The sequence below is a fragment of the Rattus rattus genome, chromosome 18 (assembly GCF_011064425.1).
Source record: "Rattus rattus isolate New Zealand chromosome 18, Rrattus_CSIRO_v1, whole genome shotgun sequence".
NCBI classification, from domain to species: Eukaryota; Metazoa; Chordata; class Mammalia; order Rodentia; family Muridae; genus Rattus; species Rattus rattus.
The window spans coordinates 25354083-25370320 of record NC_046171.1 but is presented as its reverse complement, the minus strand read 5'-3'; the positions used below and the strand labels follow the sequence as shown (position 1 = coordinate 25370320).

At 43.2% G+C, this 16238-nt stretch overlaps 1 protein-coding gene across 1 annotated transcript in view; it reads left to right on the top strand.

The window, feature by feature from the left end:
* Mcu (mitochondrial calcium uniporter) overlaps nucleotides 1-16238 on the top strand; it is a 165972-nt gene that overhangs the window by 92494 nt on the left and 57240 nt on the right. The gene's annotated exons all lie outside the window — the stretch shown is intronic.

The following is a 16238-nucleotide window of genomic DNA, read 5'->3' as shown; positions in this document are numbered from 1 at the left end:
TAACACTCTGTTGGCATGCATTTTGCAAGATATTAGTAGGATAATCTAAGGAAATCCAAAAATGCAGAGACTCCCTGATCTCTGTCAAATGATGCTTGAGAATTTAATTACTTTTCTAAATCAAGGAGGCACTTAAATGAAATCTCATCAATAAGCAACCTGAAGCAGGAAACTTTTAAGCAATCTATTGATAAGCTTGTTTTGTTAAATGGTAATCAGATGGTTTCTTTGAGAGATGCATAGGGAAAGACAGTATTAATTAAGGAATAATGATGATGTCTCACCGGGCTGCATGATCACCACAGTGTGAATTACGGCTCTTTAGTCATGGTTTGTAGTTGGCTTGCCTTTTCTGCTGCCTGAAGTCTTTAAGACTCAGCCAGACCCTCCTGCCTTTGGCCTTTGATGTAGCACTCATTGCTGACCAGATGAGCAAGAGACTCAAGTAAATGTTTACCCTGAAGTTAGATGATTCTCTCTCCCGTAGGCTGTAGGACAACTGTGGGCACCAAAAGCACTCTCCACGGAGGCTTGCAGAACCCTGAGAAATAGTTCAAAGTTTTACCTCAAGAATCTGTGAGTTCAGGGTCTTTCTTGGTATCCACATAGTACATAAGTGTTAGATGGGAAAGCAGGCCTCTTCTAATATGTGGTGAAGGTCAGTTTTAGGAGACATCCTTTAAGTGACTCAAAGACAAGTTAGGGCTAGAGTTTGTTTCTAGAAGTCCTTGAAAACAATCTCAGTTTCAGCTCTGTTCTTTAAATAATCAGGTGGGCGTGTCTGAAGACAGGGTACGTCACTCAGGCAACTGGTGCACCCTGGAGTGTGCACCGGGAGGACTGAAGATCACAGTAACTGTTTCTTTTAGCGTGAGATACTCTGCTCAATGTACTATGTATCGATGCTCTGGAATCTTCCAACATCTGGGTTTGTAGATGTAGAACTGAAGCTTAGAGACTTGCTTTAAAAATCACAGGGTTCAACATCACCAATCAAAATGAAGGGACCAGGACTCAGATCTGTTTGACTTCAAGGTATGATTGTCCGTGTCCCTCCAGACGGATATGTGGAAATGTTTTCATAGCTAGTTCTAGTGATTGTGGCCATTCGTATTCCTGTCTGATTTCATACTAATTTAATGTGTGCTTGGGTGGAAGAAAGGGTGCGTAAACCATAGATACTTATTTTCTCCTGAGGCCGAAAGCTGAAGCACGTCCAAGGTGCAAGCACTGATGAGCAGATGTTCCAGGGTTCTTTGGTTTACTTTCTTGCTATTGGGGCAAATACCGAGAGGATCGACTTAAAAAGAGGAACTGTTTTATTTTGGCTCACAGGTTTGAGGCTTTCCATCTATGCTGATTGGCACCATTACTTTGGACCTATGTAGCTTGCAGATATCACAGCAGAAATACATGGTAAAGGGCAAGGCATGCCCAGTGGAAGCCAGGATGCAAAGGCTATGCTCCTAACCACTGGGCTACAACAGTGTTGGCAGGGGAGATGCTATGACGGACTTCCCAGGAACAGGAGACGAAGACTCTTAAAACAACTGTGCAGCTTAGTCGTGAGAGGCTGAGCAAAAGGTTGTGGTTACAGTTAATCAAAGCAGGGGATACAGGAGTGGAACAGGTTTTGGAGACTCGTTTTAATCAAGGAACCAGGGGGATAACTAATCAGCACTTGGAAGTCTGGATCTGAAAATCAATACAGAAAAGGCTAGATGTAGTATTCTCATCGAGGGTAATAGCTTAGGAGGTCTAAGGAAGGTTGAGCTCACCAAACAATGAAGTATGATAAGACGGGGAAAGAGAAAGCCTTGTGGGGGGAATTTGTGGCTAACTTGGGAGATAAGGTTTCATAAAGTAAGATGGCAGAAAATGCTGTACTGCACAGGACGTGGTGAGAGGTGCGTGAGTGTTCAGAAGCAGCTGCACCATGTGCCCTCTGTCACTTTTCCCCCCCACAAGGTCACATTTTCGTCCCAGATGGTTAAGACCCAGATCTCCTACGTCTGGGTCTTAAAGTGAGTGTGCACTCATGACGCAGGAGAGTAAGCCGTCACGTTGCTGATTGGGTTTAAGTCCGCATTGCCTTTGCGCCTCTGTTGCATGGCTTTGTTTTTGAGAAAATGGGTATTGGTGTTCAAGGGAACTCACATTCTAGGCTCAATGAGCCCAAACCAGATTTGCTGAGCTCTTGTTGATGTGTGTGTTGGATGAACCAAGTCGGCAGTTTTGTATTCTTCTTGTGCCTGCGGTGCTGATGGATGTTGAGGAGCTCTGGTGTAACCAATAGACTGGTCCTCCAGCAGCCTCAGTAACAGGGTGGCCATGTGAGATCAGCAGGGCCCTTCCAGGTTATTCTTGGAGTAGGAATTTCTTTTAACTGGGAAGACACAAAGTTCCTCTTCTTTGCTTTTTCCTTTCAACCAACGCATTAGAATCCCTTAACAAGAGGGAGCTTCGCCTTGGTCTGATTTGATAGAAGAACCCACTGTTAATTAAAGCTACCGTTGAACTTGCTGTTTAATGATTTCCTTCTGTCTCTGAATTCAGGCTAAGTAGTAATGGTTTAAATCACTGAAAGACACATTCCTTATTAAGCAGCTTGTCTTTGAAGAGAAATGATAGCCTGTTCCAGTAGCATTAAAAAGAATTTTGCCAAAAGTCCTTCTGGCTTTTTTAGTCTTGTTTGGCAGTCACACAGTTCTACACACATCTCTTCCCTTATCACAACCTGAAACATTCCCCGTGCTTCCCTCGCTTTTCAGGATAAAAGTGAAATGAATTTCACTTAGCAAAGCCTTTGTTTCTTGTCTCTCACTTTCACGTACAGAATATTTTTTAGGAAATACTTAACCTATTCATGGTGGGATGTTACTGTGCTTAAAACAAAAGTTTCTGTGTGTGCATATATGTGTGTTTATGCATGTGTCTGTGCGTGGATGTGGTGTGTGGTGTGTGCCTGTGCGTGTATGGGTGTGTGTGTGTGTGTGTGTGTGTGTGTGTGTGTGTGTGTGTGTACATGCCTGCACACATGTTTCAGGTCAAATCTAGGGCCTCTCCTACTCTGACTAGGTACTCTCCCACTGAGCCACACCCCAACCCCATCTTGTATTTTATTATTGATGAGGTAGAAACAGTGGAGAGAGAGAGAGAGAGAGAGAGAGAGAGAGAGAGAGAGAGAGAGACAGACAGGACAGACAGACAGACGGACAGAGAGAGAGAGAAGAGAAAAGAGAGAAGAGAGAAGAGAGCAGAGAGCTCTGATTCATGGACCAGAGAGAGTGGAATTCTAGAATGGTGATTAGAGCATTGGCTCTGAAGAGACCAGGATCATCAGTAACATGAAGCAAGTAATATTTAGGACTTTGACTCCTTTTGGGTTAAAGATGCAATGGCAAGTGAGGGGCTTTTCTTCATACAACGTTCTATTACAGTTTAGATCAGTTTGTAGAAACAATAGGAAAAGAAGCAAACTAATATTTTATCAGCTGCTTACATTTCTTTATTGCTAGGTGGCATCCCCATCCAAGCTTTCTGAAGGGGAGCATTGAGCTCTGTGGAAACTCAGAATGTGTAGCTTGACATGTTGGTCATCTGTGGCTTGCAGAGTAAAGATGTGCTCTGTCACATCTAATGCCTGGATCACTTTCACCACTGTCACTTCTGAGCCGTAGTAAACATTAACTAGCACAATGGCCTGCTGCTGCTTCCAATGCCAGCACTTGGAATACAGCATAGTTCCTAGTCCAGCATCTCCATCCAAGATCCTGGATGTTTCGTGTATTGAGGCTGACTCATGGCGGGAATCCAAGGGGATCCTCATAGGCAGCCGAAATGAGACAGCTTTTACTGAGATGGGCAGAGTCCATTAGCACACAAATTCCCACAGTATGGCCAGCTGCGGGCTGCGATGAGCAGCCGCTGACCAGCCAATTTGGAAATGGACATTTAGAGTCAGTGGCTCTCATGAGCAGTGGCATCAGCTGCCACATGCTGTGAAGTCCAGAGCTATGAACAACTCCACCAACTGCAGACCCCCAAACGTTAGGTCAGATGCGTAAACACCTGTTAGTCTGAGCACCATCTCTCCTGCACTAATGGATATTAATTTTGGTGATTCTTTTTCTGATTGCAAAATAATACATAACTGTTGTAAACTGTATGGTAATAGTCCCTTATAGATCTATCTCATGTTCTTCTAGTATGTTACGGGATATTTTAAAAACTTAATTCATTTTCTTACCCCACAAAATATATTGTAACTAACAGCATGATGAATCTCAAATATCAACTAATCTAACCTTCTGAAGTTTTGGGTGGGGGATGTTCAACCTGAATGATGGAGGATGCAAGAAACAAGGTAATCATACACACAAATGTCAATAAGATAGGATCAGATCAATAGGGAATGCCACACATGACTGTGTGTGCATGTATGTTCATGGGTGGGAAGATGCACAGTCTATGTACACACATGTGTGCAAACACCAGAGGTCATCTTCAGTGTCATTCTTCAGGAACACCTTATTTTGAGGCGGGTCTCTCATTGGCCTGGAGCTTACCGTAGACTGGGCTGGCTGGCCTTTGTAGGCCTTAGGAATCCACCGCCTCCACTTCCCCAGCCCTGGGATTGTAAGCATGCACCATCAAATCTAGCATTGTCCCATGGGACTAGGGGTTAAGGTCAGGTCCTGAATCCATCCTGCTTCACAGGACGTCAGTGATGATACGTGACCTGTTCATCTATATCCTGGTGTAAACCGCAGAACCGCACAGAAGCCTTTCCTAGTAGAATATTCTGGTGCTCCTAATCCGACTGATCCGAGAGCTGCACGGATCTCCACACCAGTGTTCCCAGCACAGCCCTTCCCCCACACAGTTCCTTTGTCCTGCAGTAGTGTCTGTTAGTCTGCTCTCCGGTGCCTTAACACCATCGCCTGTAACTTTAATGATTACCTCGTCCTAAAATACATGTCAGGAAGAGAAGCTATTTTACTCTTCCCTACACTTTCTGAAATTCAAAAAAACCAAGAAGAAAGGAAAGTAGAAGAGAGGTCTGTCCTGGAGAACTGAGGCACGAGGGCTTAGGTATAGACTTAGAGCATAGCTGATCCTTGGGGAACTGAGGCACGAGGGCTTAGGTATAAACTTAGAGCATAGCTGATCCTTGGGGAACTGAGGCACGAGGGCTTAGGTGTAAACTTAGAGCATAGCTGACTAAATCCCTCCACCAGGGATCTCGGGCACCGTACCCATTGCCCTCTGTTAAACATGATTTCAAAAGTAGATAAGTAAGTATGTTGCTTTGTAGATATAATATGCCTTAGTGGGAATTATTCTTTTAGGATAAATTATAAGCTTATGGATTTTGTTATGAAAATAATGATAATCAAGTGAGGCCAGGGAAAATAAGGAGAACAAACTTGTTATCTTCAGTAGTAAGTGACTAGAACCACCTTGACTGTTGAACAAGACTAAAAATTATGCCAGTGTCTTAATGTTTTTATAATCATTTTATTTCTTTAACCCCAGAAGGGTCTTCAGCAACTGTTAAGCCATGAATCAAGACTCATAACCAAGCCTTCCATTTTTCATTAGATAATTTTTTCCAGATAATTCAGTGCAAATATAAAATTACTTTAAGCCTAGCCGGGCATGGCGATGCAGGCCTGTAACCACAGCACTTGGGAAGCTGTAGGGAGAGGACTGTGGCTCAAAGCTTGCCTTAGCTATGTAGTCTGTTTCAGGCCAGCCTCAACCACAAGCCCCTGTCAGAAATAAAGACAAACAAAAGTTTAAAATAAATATCGTATACACTCTCCCTGGGTTGATATGAACAACCCTAGGTAAGGCACTGAGATAATTCTCCTCTGTCTAGCTTGAGAACCCAGTGAGTTATTCACAGACGCGTGAGCAACACCTGGCCGCCGCACCAGCCAGGAGGGAAAAGTCTCCTGCCCCACAGTCATCCCTTAAGTATCCTCAGATCCTCTGGCTGCTCAAAGCCCCTCATGACTCACTTCTCCCTTTCACCAGGGAATGTAAGTGAGCCTGACCTTGTGAGGGTCTTATGTTAGTGGTCACAGCTGCTCTGGTTCCAAGACAACCGTTGCCATGCACAGAAGTGTCCCACAACAACAAAATCCTTTAAAAATAGCGTGGGTGGTGGTGGTTAGACAGTAATCTTTTGCAGCAAACAGGGAGTCCGCAGGCTTCCTGGCCTCAGTAACTAAAGGTTCTTCCTTCGGATCCTGCTGTTGTGTTTTAAACAGGCACACAAGATGACTAGAGGAAAGATGTAACTTAGCAAGGTCAGGAACTTAAAGGCCAAAAAGCTCTTTGGGTAGCTAGGAGAATCAGCATGTTTCTATACTCCAGGAGGGCTGGAAACAATGTCATTGTTTAAATAGTTACACTTAACAACCTAATTACTAACACCAAGTGGTCTGCAGCCAGCTACTGCTGATATGGTTTCTCCATTTCATTACTGGTGACTTTATAATTACTTATTGTTACTTAATAGAGTCAATGTCTTCTTATTCATCCCCTGATGCACATTCTAAAAACACTGTAGTGTCCTGGAGAATAGTCTCTGGTTACTGTTTCTCTTCATCTTCCTCTGCTTGTTCTGTGATTTCTGTTACATCAAACACAAGGCCTCTATTCAAAGCAAATGCCTGCTAGATAGCCATTCCAGGCAGAGTAAGTAATATGAGGAAGCTTGCCCTGCGTGAGGGGGTCCATCCATTCTACTGTTTCTCACCTTTGTGTCAGCTATTGACAGGATACCTTAACCTTCACAGCTCCCTCCCTTGCAGCCTTTCCTCGAAGAGCACCAATCTGGCTTAATTGAACTCGCCGATGCCACTCCCCTATTTTTCCTCGCTTTTGTCCAGTTTTAGGGGTTGAATCTAGAGCCTTGTTCATGCTCGAACCACTGAGCTGAATTCCAAAGCCTCCCCCCAACCTCCTTTAAACTTTCTTTATGACTAAGTTGTCTAGGCCAACCCTGAGCTCAGCCTGTAGCACAGGTGGACTTCAAGCTTGCAGTTGTTAGGTCCCAACTTGTACCACCAGGCCCAGCTTCTTACTCTGTTCTTAAGATAATCTGAAGTGTGACAGCTTGTTATGGTCTACAAGGAAACCATAGTTAAGGGTGTGACACTAGTCATAAGACTTTGTTTGCAGTAACCTCCAACTTTGAGTATAGAATTATTAGTGTCTTGAACAGGAGTGTTAGTAAATGGTGACTAGAAGTGATTATCAGAATATGATGCTGTTTTTGTTTTCAAGACACAAATAGATCAATAATGTCAGTAAAAGCTGGAAACATTTCCTATTGCTAAAGCAATAATGATAATTAGTAGATTATCCACTGTAGTGAGTGTCAATGACCCAGGGACCTCAGATTTTTGTCCCAAAGAAAACAAACACTTAATGAGTAGCCTTTCATATACCCAACTCCTTAACAAATGAAATCCGATACTAGCTCTCACCTCCAGATGTGGAGAGTATTTTGACTTGTGTTATTCTTTTGAAATATGGAAAATGGAAAGAAGCCGTTTAAACTATGCAAAGTCAACAAGTGTTCCTTTTCTCCCTTGGAACAGAATTAAACAATAGGAAAATAATAGGGACCATGAAAGGCATCAGCCGCCTGTAATTAAGTTGGTGCTCTGGCTATAATGGATTTGCAAATGTGACTTAGAACAAGGAGTTCCTCTGGGTCACTGTTCTTTCTTGTGATTCTTTAGATTTCCATGGGCTTCAGGACAAATTAGTGGGAGGGGAGAGGTCACGTGTGAATTAGCCACTGGTGCTCTGTGGGGCTCACTGTGTATAGAATGCCAATTTCTCTATGGATACAAGGAAGAGAATACTATTCTGAGAACTGACTGACATTCTTCATCCTTCTTGACTTTCATTTTAAAAATGTAAATGTCCTTGATACTCCCTGGTATAGAGGTGGTCAGCTTTCACTTACTGCCATTGTCAGTGAAAATCAACCATCGCATTATTTAGTGTGTGGACTCTAAAGAACAATTAGGTAATATTCTGGCCATCCTCAAAGACCTCGTGTTGTCAAGACAGAACACGAGATAGCATCAACTCCAGGGCTGTGTAGCTCCCCGTGTCAGTGACACTAAACATAGTGCTATTCAGTGTTCGATGGAAAGAAAAGTTACTTCTAATGCTTAATGATCTTAATCCTTCTTTTAAGGAAACTTTAATCCACCGTGTAAACAGACCGCATGTTGTACAGCATTATCTCCCTAGAATGTTCTCTTCTGGTGGGCAAGGAGAAAATGATTGAAAATGCTGCATATTTGATGACATACATGATTTTCAGAGAAGCAGTCTCTTGAGTGTGAAGTTGGGGCGGCCAACCTCTCAAGATCAATACAGGAAATGAGTTGTTGTCATCCTCCCGTCGGCTATGAACAACTTAAAGGAAGAGCTACTTGGAGCAAACAGCTTTTATGACAAGTTAGAGTTTGAGGAGAAGGAGACTGGAAGCGATGTCATTGCCACCCACACATGCATTTGGTGCTGTGGTATACGTTTGCATTTTTATTAACACCAGATTGGCATTGGCGTTGGGGACAAATGCTTTCATGCAGAAACCCTTAAAGCGACGCTGGTAATGTCCTATCAGAAGTTGATGGGACCAAGTGGATTCCCTAAACCAATGTCACTAGCAAATAGTCTCCCATGGTTCTCGCGGTTCTACCAGGCTTACATAAAGAAAGACTGCATTGTCTTCCTCTGCTCTGGTTAAGGTATCGCTGTGGGATGCCTGTAGTCCTAGCATGTCCCCAGTTGGAAGAATTTGAGACATGGGGTTTAAGTAAGAGTTAAGACCTGTGCACACATGAACAACTAGGACAGACCATTACTCTTTAACTAGTCGTCGCCATTCCTATATCTTACCATTCATTCCCTTTTACACCAGTATACTAACCACTCAGACCTCATAGTGTCTGATGTTAGCACACTGCCTTTGACATGGGAGGCACAGGCTGTCATACCAAGAAGCTACCATACCGTCAATAGTTAGCATTGCAGCTCCCTCACTGTGGTAACTTGTCAATCTTTGGCACTTTTGGATTTTTAATGGGGACTTTCCTCCCTAAGTTTTTATTTTGAAAAAAAAAATCACACTGACAAAAAAGTACAGTAGCCGTACACCTCTTTTCACCTGCGCACTCTCATTAACGGTTTGCCCATGCATCTAGCTCTCCTCCACCGAGCCTTCTGAGAGGTCTCATTGATGTTCCATCCATAAAGTGCTCAGTCTTCTAAGAAGGACATTCTTCTACAGAACCAGGCAGTCACCTGAGAAAAAAATGACAGAGTTGTTGGCCTATGGAAAATGTTTATTTTATGGCCCACCTAAATGAGGAACACTTTTCTTCCTTGCTGACAAGACTGAGGGGGAAATGTGTGGCGTTTACTCTGTGACACTGAGTAGTATATATTTCTGACAGGGTAGGGAGATCACTGTGCCTGAGGTAGGCAGTGTTCGTCAGTGTAAATGTGTCAACACGCGGTCCATTTATGCTTAAAAAAATTCATCTACACTGTGCAGGGGTATAATACAGATTCACATTCTTTATGGACTGGGGGGGGGGTCGTGCATGCCACATCCCATGTGTGTGGGTCTGAAGATAACAGCGAGTGGTTGATGCTCCCTCCACTGTTGGTTCTGGTGCTGACCTCGAGTCTTGGTGTGTGTGACAAATGCTGTTACCTGCGGAGCCATCTCATGTTTCCCGTGCCTTGTGATTGTTCCATAACTTACATCTGTGCAGCATAAGGGATAATGTGCCACGTGCCACAGATCCGATTGACTTCTAATCCTCCATTTGTCTGACCCTCCTACTAGACAAACTTCACTCACAGACTGCCTGACCTAATCTGTGGATAGAAATATAATTTTCGGCTATTCCTTACGTTTATTTTGGACCTTGTGCTTGTAGCGTCCAGACAGCTGTCTGGGTGATTTGCCACATTTGTCACGGTTGCTCCAGCCTTACTTTAAGGAGAAGCTGAAAAGCAGCTGCTGCGTTGCAGAAGATGATCCAGCATAGCATACAGCCTTCTGGATTCCTCCTCCGTCCTGGTGGGAGGGATTCTTAGAGGGCTGCGATAAGAGAGGGGTCGTGTTTGGGTCAATAGCTAGTCCCTACCATGTCCCATCTATACTCTTGTCCTGGACTTTCCCCCAAATGGTGGCATACTAGATTTGACACAACCATCAGCCCTGTCACTCAGTATTGACACCTGAACTTGGCCTCTCTGCCTCAGGTTCTATTTCTGGATTCCATTATCTCAAACATCGTCCTCTCTCTGTTGGCTTTTTACCTCCTAATAATTGTTACCGTCAGTGAGAACAGTACCCTCCTGTACTGTTGGAGACAGACTAGAAAGGAAGCAAAGATCTATGGTGATGCTCATAAGGCTTAAGGTTTTTTTCCCCCACACTAAACATTTGATTCTGCAAATCTGCATGAGATCCAGAGATTGACACTTTTCTAATGAAGTTTTCTCTTTATATAAAATGTAGTGAAATAGTTGGCTAATTTTAAATTTCATCTGGTGCTTAAATATTTTGAATTGTATGTGAGAAACGTTTTGAATAATATGTATTTCTTCTAAAAGGCTGGTTTTAAGCTGAGCATGGTAATGAACACTTGTAATTCAGCGCTAGAAGGGCTGAGGAGGGAGACTGGGTATTCAAGGCCAGCCTCGGCTACATGATGAGCTCCTTTTCCAAATTAGATTCAGTCTGGTCCTTTTATCCAGTATTGATTTTAATAAGATTGATGTGCTTGTCTGTATTCTTAACATGAAATAGGCCTTTGTCAAAAAAGGAAACGAGCATAGGGCTGGGGAGAGGACTTGATAGGTAAAAGCATTTGTGCAAGCATTGACAGCCTGGCTGGGGTCAACTCTCCAGCATCCATATAATAAAAAGCCATGGGGAGTGGATAGGGAGATGACTAAATGGCCAAGAGCACGTGCTGCTCTTGAAGAGGACCTGGGTTCAGTTCCCAGCCCCCATGTCAGGAAGCTCACAACCCCCTACACCTCTTTGCATGGGGATGGGGGAAGAGCATAGGGACTGGAGGAACACTAGGGCTTGCTAGCTGCCAGCCTTTCACAATGCGGAAAAGTCCAGGATCAGTGAAAGACCTTGTCTCGGTGCGTGAGGCAGAGTGAGAGAGGATGGTGTCTCCTCTGGCCTCCATTCACACACATGTCATGCATACCTTCCTATATGCACGCACGCGCACGCATGCACACACACACACACACACACACACACACACACACACACACACACACACACAGAGCCAACTCTCCATCATGTGCTATTAAAAGCCCATGGTAACACCGCTTCCACCACTGTAGAATACTTCCTGCTTCAAGCACACATGGAATATTTTCTGAAACTGACCTCAGATCGGGCCATAAAGCAAACACTAATAAATTCCAAAAGACTGGAGTCATATAGCATTTTCTCTAACCAGGGAGGAGATCACTGCAACAATGAATCATTTCTCTGGGAAACCCTCCAAGATTTGAAATGTGTATCAAAGGAGAAATAGTAACCATACTAAGAAATTAGAAGTATACACAGTTTCCCAGGATTAAAGGCAGAGAAGAAGAATATCACTACAAAGCCTTGGGCCACTAAGATGGCGGCTTAGGCTGCTGCTGAGCACGAAACCCTGGGCTTGGTACCCAGCACTGGAACAACGACAACCAAAAAGGGCTAGAAAAGCTTGATGCCTACAAACTTAAATTCCCCTCAAACGTTCCTAGAGTAACATAACTCCCCAAACTAACATTAGACTTTAAAAGGCAAGCCTGATCTTAAGAATGATCAAGGGGCTGGAGAGATGGCTCAGTGGTTAAGAGCACTGACTGCTCTTCCAGAGGTCCTGAGTTCAAATCCCAGCAACCACACGGTGGCTGACAACCATCTGTAATGGGATCCGATGCCCTCTTCTGCTGTGTCAGTGACAGCATATTCATAAAAATAAAATAAATAACTTTTTAAAAACTCAGATGGCTCCTTTAAAAAAGAAAAAAGAATGGTCAAAAGATCAGAGCAGACATTTCTTCTATCTTTATGGCTGCCCAGAGCCTGAAATGAGGCAAAACAGCATTGGTTACCTAAGAAAGGGAAATGGGAGGCACGGTGAGGTAGGACATATATATATATATATATATATATATATATATATATATATATGACTTTTATATATCTACAAAGGAAGAAACTGTAAGAGAGATGTAGTGAGAAGTATTGATGAGGACATAGACAGAACCTCCCAGCACGAGACTTGCATATGAATATTCATGGGGACATTATTCCTCTTAGCCAGAAAGTGAAACCAACCCCAGTGACCCTCCACTGTTAACAGAATTCCATATCTCCATGTAGTGGAGCGATGTTTGGCATTGAAAAGAATGAAGTACAGGTACACGATGTCATATAGTTCTGTCTTGAAGACACCATGTTACTAAGTAAAATCCACTCGACAAAATTCCACGTCCTCAGTCACTCTGCTTACATGAAATGTCAGGAACAGGCAAATCCATACAAACAGAAAGTAGTTGTCAAGGGGTTGGGGATTTAGCTCAGTGGTAGAGCGCTTGCCTAGCAAGCGCAAGGCCCTGGGTTCGGTCCCCAGCTCCGGAAAAGAAGAAAAGAAAAGAAAAGAAAAGAAAAGAAAAGAAAAAAAAGAAAGTAGTTGTCAAGATTAGGAGTAGGGAAAATGGGAAATGGCGTCTAGCGGATGTCAGGTTATGAGGACGGTGAATGATGGTACCACTGATTGAGGTGGGGCATATACAACTCTGTGTATGTACTCAAGCCATCATATCGTCACAGGTTTTCGGATGGACTCACACTGTATGGTTCAGGCTGGCCTCAAGCTCATTGTACAGCCCACGATGATGGCCTTGAGCTTCTCTTGCTTTAGCCTCTCAAGAACAAAACCTTCCCCAAGAAAAACCAATGCCAGGAGAGATACAAAGTCTGATTGGTCTTATAGCTCTAAAAGAAGTTTAGCCCATTATTAAAACCCTCACACATATAAAACTCTAGGCTTGAGACATTTTCCAGAGGGAGCTGAAATGATGGCTCATTTGTTAACACCAACCCAAGAGATCTGATGCTCTTTTCTGACCTCATCAGGCACGTGTGATTCATGTACATTCGTGCTTGTGAAACACTCATACACTTAAAATAAAACATAGTAAATCTTAAACTTCCCCAGAGAATGTAAAAATGCGACTAATTTATAATGTACTATCTATCGGGACATTATGAGAAAGGAAAAGGGCCTCTTCATGCAGATAAATACAGGTGCTCTCCACTAATGGGCAACCACCACAAACCCCACCCCAGCAGAGGAGGATGCAGGGGAACCCGTGGGGTTATTTACCCAAGATTCCAATAGGTTTATAACTGATGATGAGATATTGAAGACTTTTCTCTTGAAATCAAAATCCAGGCTGAGGTAAGGATTATTCTCTTTTGAACTTAAAGAGTCATCCAGTTTAATTAAGTTGAAGAAGAAATGAACTTCAGTATTCAAGAAGAAGTAAGTCTGGGGTTGCGGATTTAGCTCAGTGGTAGAGCACTTGCTAGAAGGCCCTGGGTTCGGTCCCCAGCTCCAAAAAAAAAAAAAAAAAGAAGAAGAAGAAGAAGAAGAAGAAGGAGGAGGAGGAGGAGGAGGAGGAGGAGGAGGAGGAGGAGGAAGAGGAGGAGGAGGAGGAGAAGGAGAAGAAGGAGAAGAAGAAGAAGAAGAAGAAGAAGAAGAAGAAGAAGAAGAAGAAGAAGAAGAAGAAGAAGAAGAAGAAAGTCTAACCTCATATACAGATGACACAATTGTACATATGGAAAATCTGAAAGAATCTACAGGAAAGTTATAAATTATGACTACCACAAAGTGATTGAAAGTGAATCGCATAGTAAACCAGTTGTGAGTCAGATGTGATCAGTCAGTTTCTTAAATTCATGAAGCCGAGACATTTCTACATGTGTGTAGACACAACGAGTGCTCCAACACAAAGCTTAGGGGAAGTAAGCTCTATTCCTATAGCTTTCAGGAAATGAGATCTGAAAAATGAAACTATTTGCAGTAACATTAGGACACATTAAAATGTGTCATAAGGAAGCTGTGAAAGAGATGTTGGGCCTCCCCAGAGGAGAGCAGAGGTTCGCAGGAAGGAAAGAGTGTCAAGATCATGCCTGAGAGATTTAACAGTGTTCAGTTGTTGCTTCTCTGTCCTGCAGGTTCATCTGCAGGTTTTGTATATTCTCAGGGGAGGGGAAATGGCCAGCTTGCTACAAAAGAAAGTAAATTTAACCTTGGCTGAATCCTATACCAAATAAAACTAATCATAAAACACCGGTACAGATGTCCAAGTTAGAAGAGCATAACTTGTTAGAGAAACCAGAAGAATATCTTCCTGCCCTTCAGACAGGAAACAATACCTAAGGCAGACTAGAAAAGCCACTACCCATGAAGGAAAACAGTACCAGTCGGGCTACATTAAAAGCTTCCATTTCATCTTTGAGGTCTCACTAAAATGCTTGCCATCGTGGGAAAAGAAATGCACACATGCATTTTATATGTACATAAATAAATACATATATACACATACATACCTATGAGGCCCTGACAAAGGGCTTATAGCCCAATACATAAGTAATTTTATATAAATTTTAAAAGGTAACATAGTAAAAAAACAAAACAAAACACAAAAGATCCTTGAAGGGGCACCCATAGGAGAAGATACCCAAATGAGTTATAAATGTATCAAAAAGATCTTAACATCAGTCATTGGGAAAGGAAGCTACTAGAAAACAATTACATTCCTACCTGAAGTCCGAAATTAGCCAAGCTGACAATATTAGGCATGATAAAATAAAATAAAATAAAAATAGAAAAAGCCTGCGGCTGGAGAGATGGGTCAGCAGTCAGAGCATTTACCGCTTTACCAGAAGACCTAGGTTCAGTTCCCAGGACCCCCACCTGAAGGCTCACACTTCCAACTCCAGCTCCAGAAGATCCAGTGCCTCTGGCCCCTATGGGCGCTTCCCTCACATGCACATGCCCACATACAGATGCACATGCACACACGTAATTTAAAAAAAAAAATTGTTTAAGCAAAGAGTCTGGAACTCTGGGTGCTATCATCGGAGCCTGTGGTAGAACTCACTGTGTGGCCCCATGAACATACGCACATTCCTTAGCCCTGAAGTTCGTCTCCTAGTTTTATCTCGAAGAGTTTAGAAAATGAATGTACACTACAGTGTATTGGTCAACCTAGAGATAGCCCAAAAGCCCATTGTGGTGGACTTGTTTAACGGATGCCTAAGTCTGCAACAGTGGACCGGAGCTATTCTGTGCCTGCCAGCATGGGAGAGCCTGGGGGAGCCAATGTGGGCCAGCACACAGCAAGATAATATCGATAAATGCTGTCTGACTCTGTGCACATGCAATCCAAGCCTCATCAGAAAGAGCTTCCCCACGTCTCTTAGCAAGCATGCAGACTCGGGGACTCAGAAAGATGCACAGTGCTTTAAAACAAACAAACAAACGCAGTTTGGAAATACTTGTACAATTTACAAAGGATTCTGTAACACAGACTCTACACTTAATCACTCTTAAATATCTACATTTGGTCTATCTTGTGTCAAAGCTTTTATTTTTAAACTGAGAAGATGACTTCACTTCCTGTTGCTGTGATAAAATGCTCTGTGGAAAGCGACACAAGAGAAGGTTTATGGGGGCTCACAGTTCAGGGTACTGGCCATCGTGGTGGGGGAGGGGCAAAGCACCTCCCACAGCTTGTGGTAGCCGATCACTCTGCATCCATCATTTGGGGTGGGTTTGCTTTGTTTCTGTCTTGTTGGGGGTTTTTGTTTTTGTTTTTGTTTTTGAAAAAAAAAAAGAGAGAGAGTGCATGAAGCATGAAACTGGGGAGGTGGGGAAGATCTGGAGGGAGTTGGGGGAGGGGAAAGAATATGCTCTAACTGTAGTGTATGGAAAAAGCTTAAGGAGCAGAGCCGAGCGTGCATACGTGTGTGCCAGCACACAGCTCGCCTTTTACACTTTATATATAACTGGCCGGAGTCCTCGGCTGGGGAGTGGCCTACAGTTAAGATGGGACTTTCCACATCGATTATTATAATTAAGATAATACCT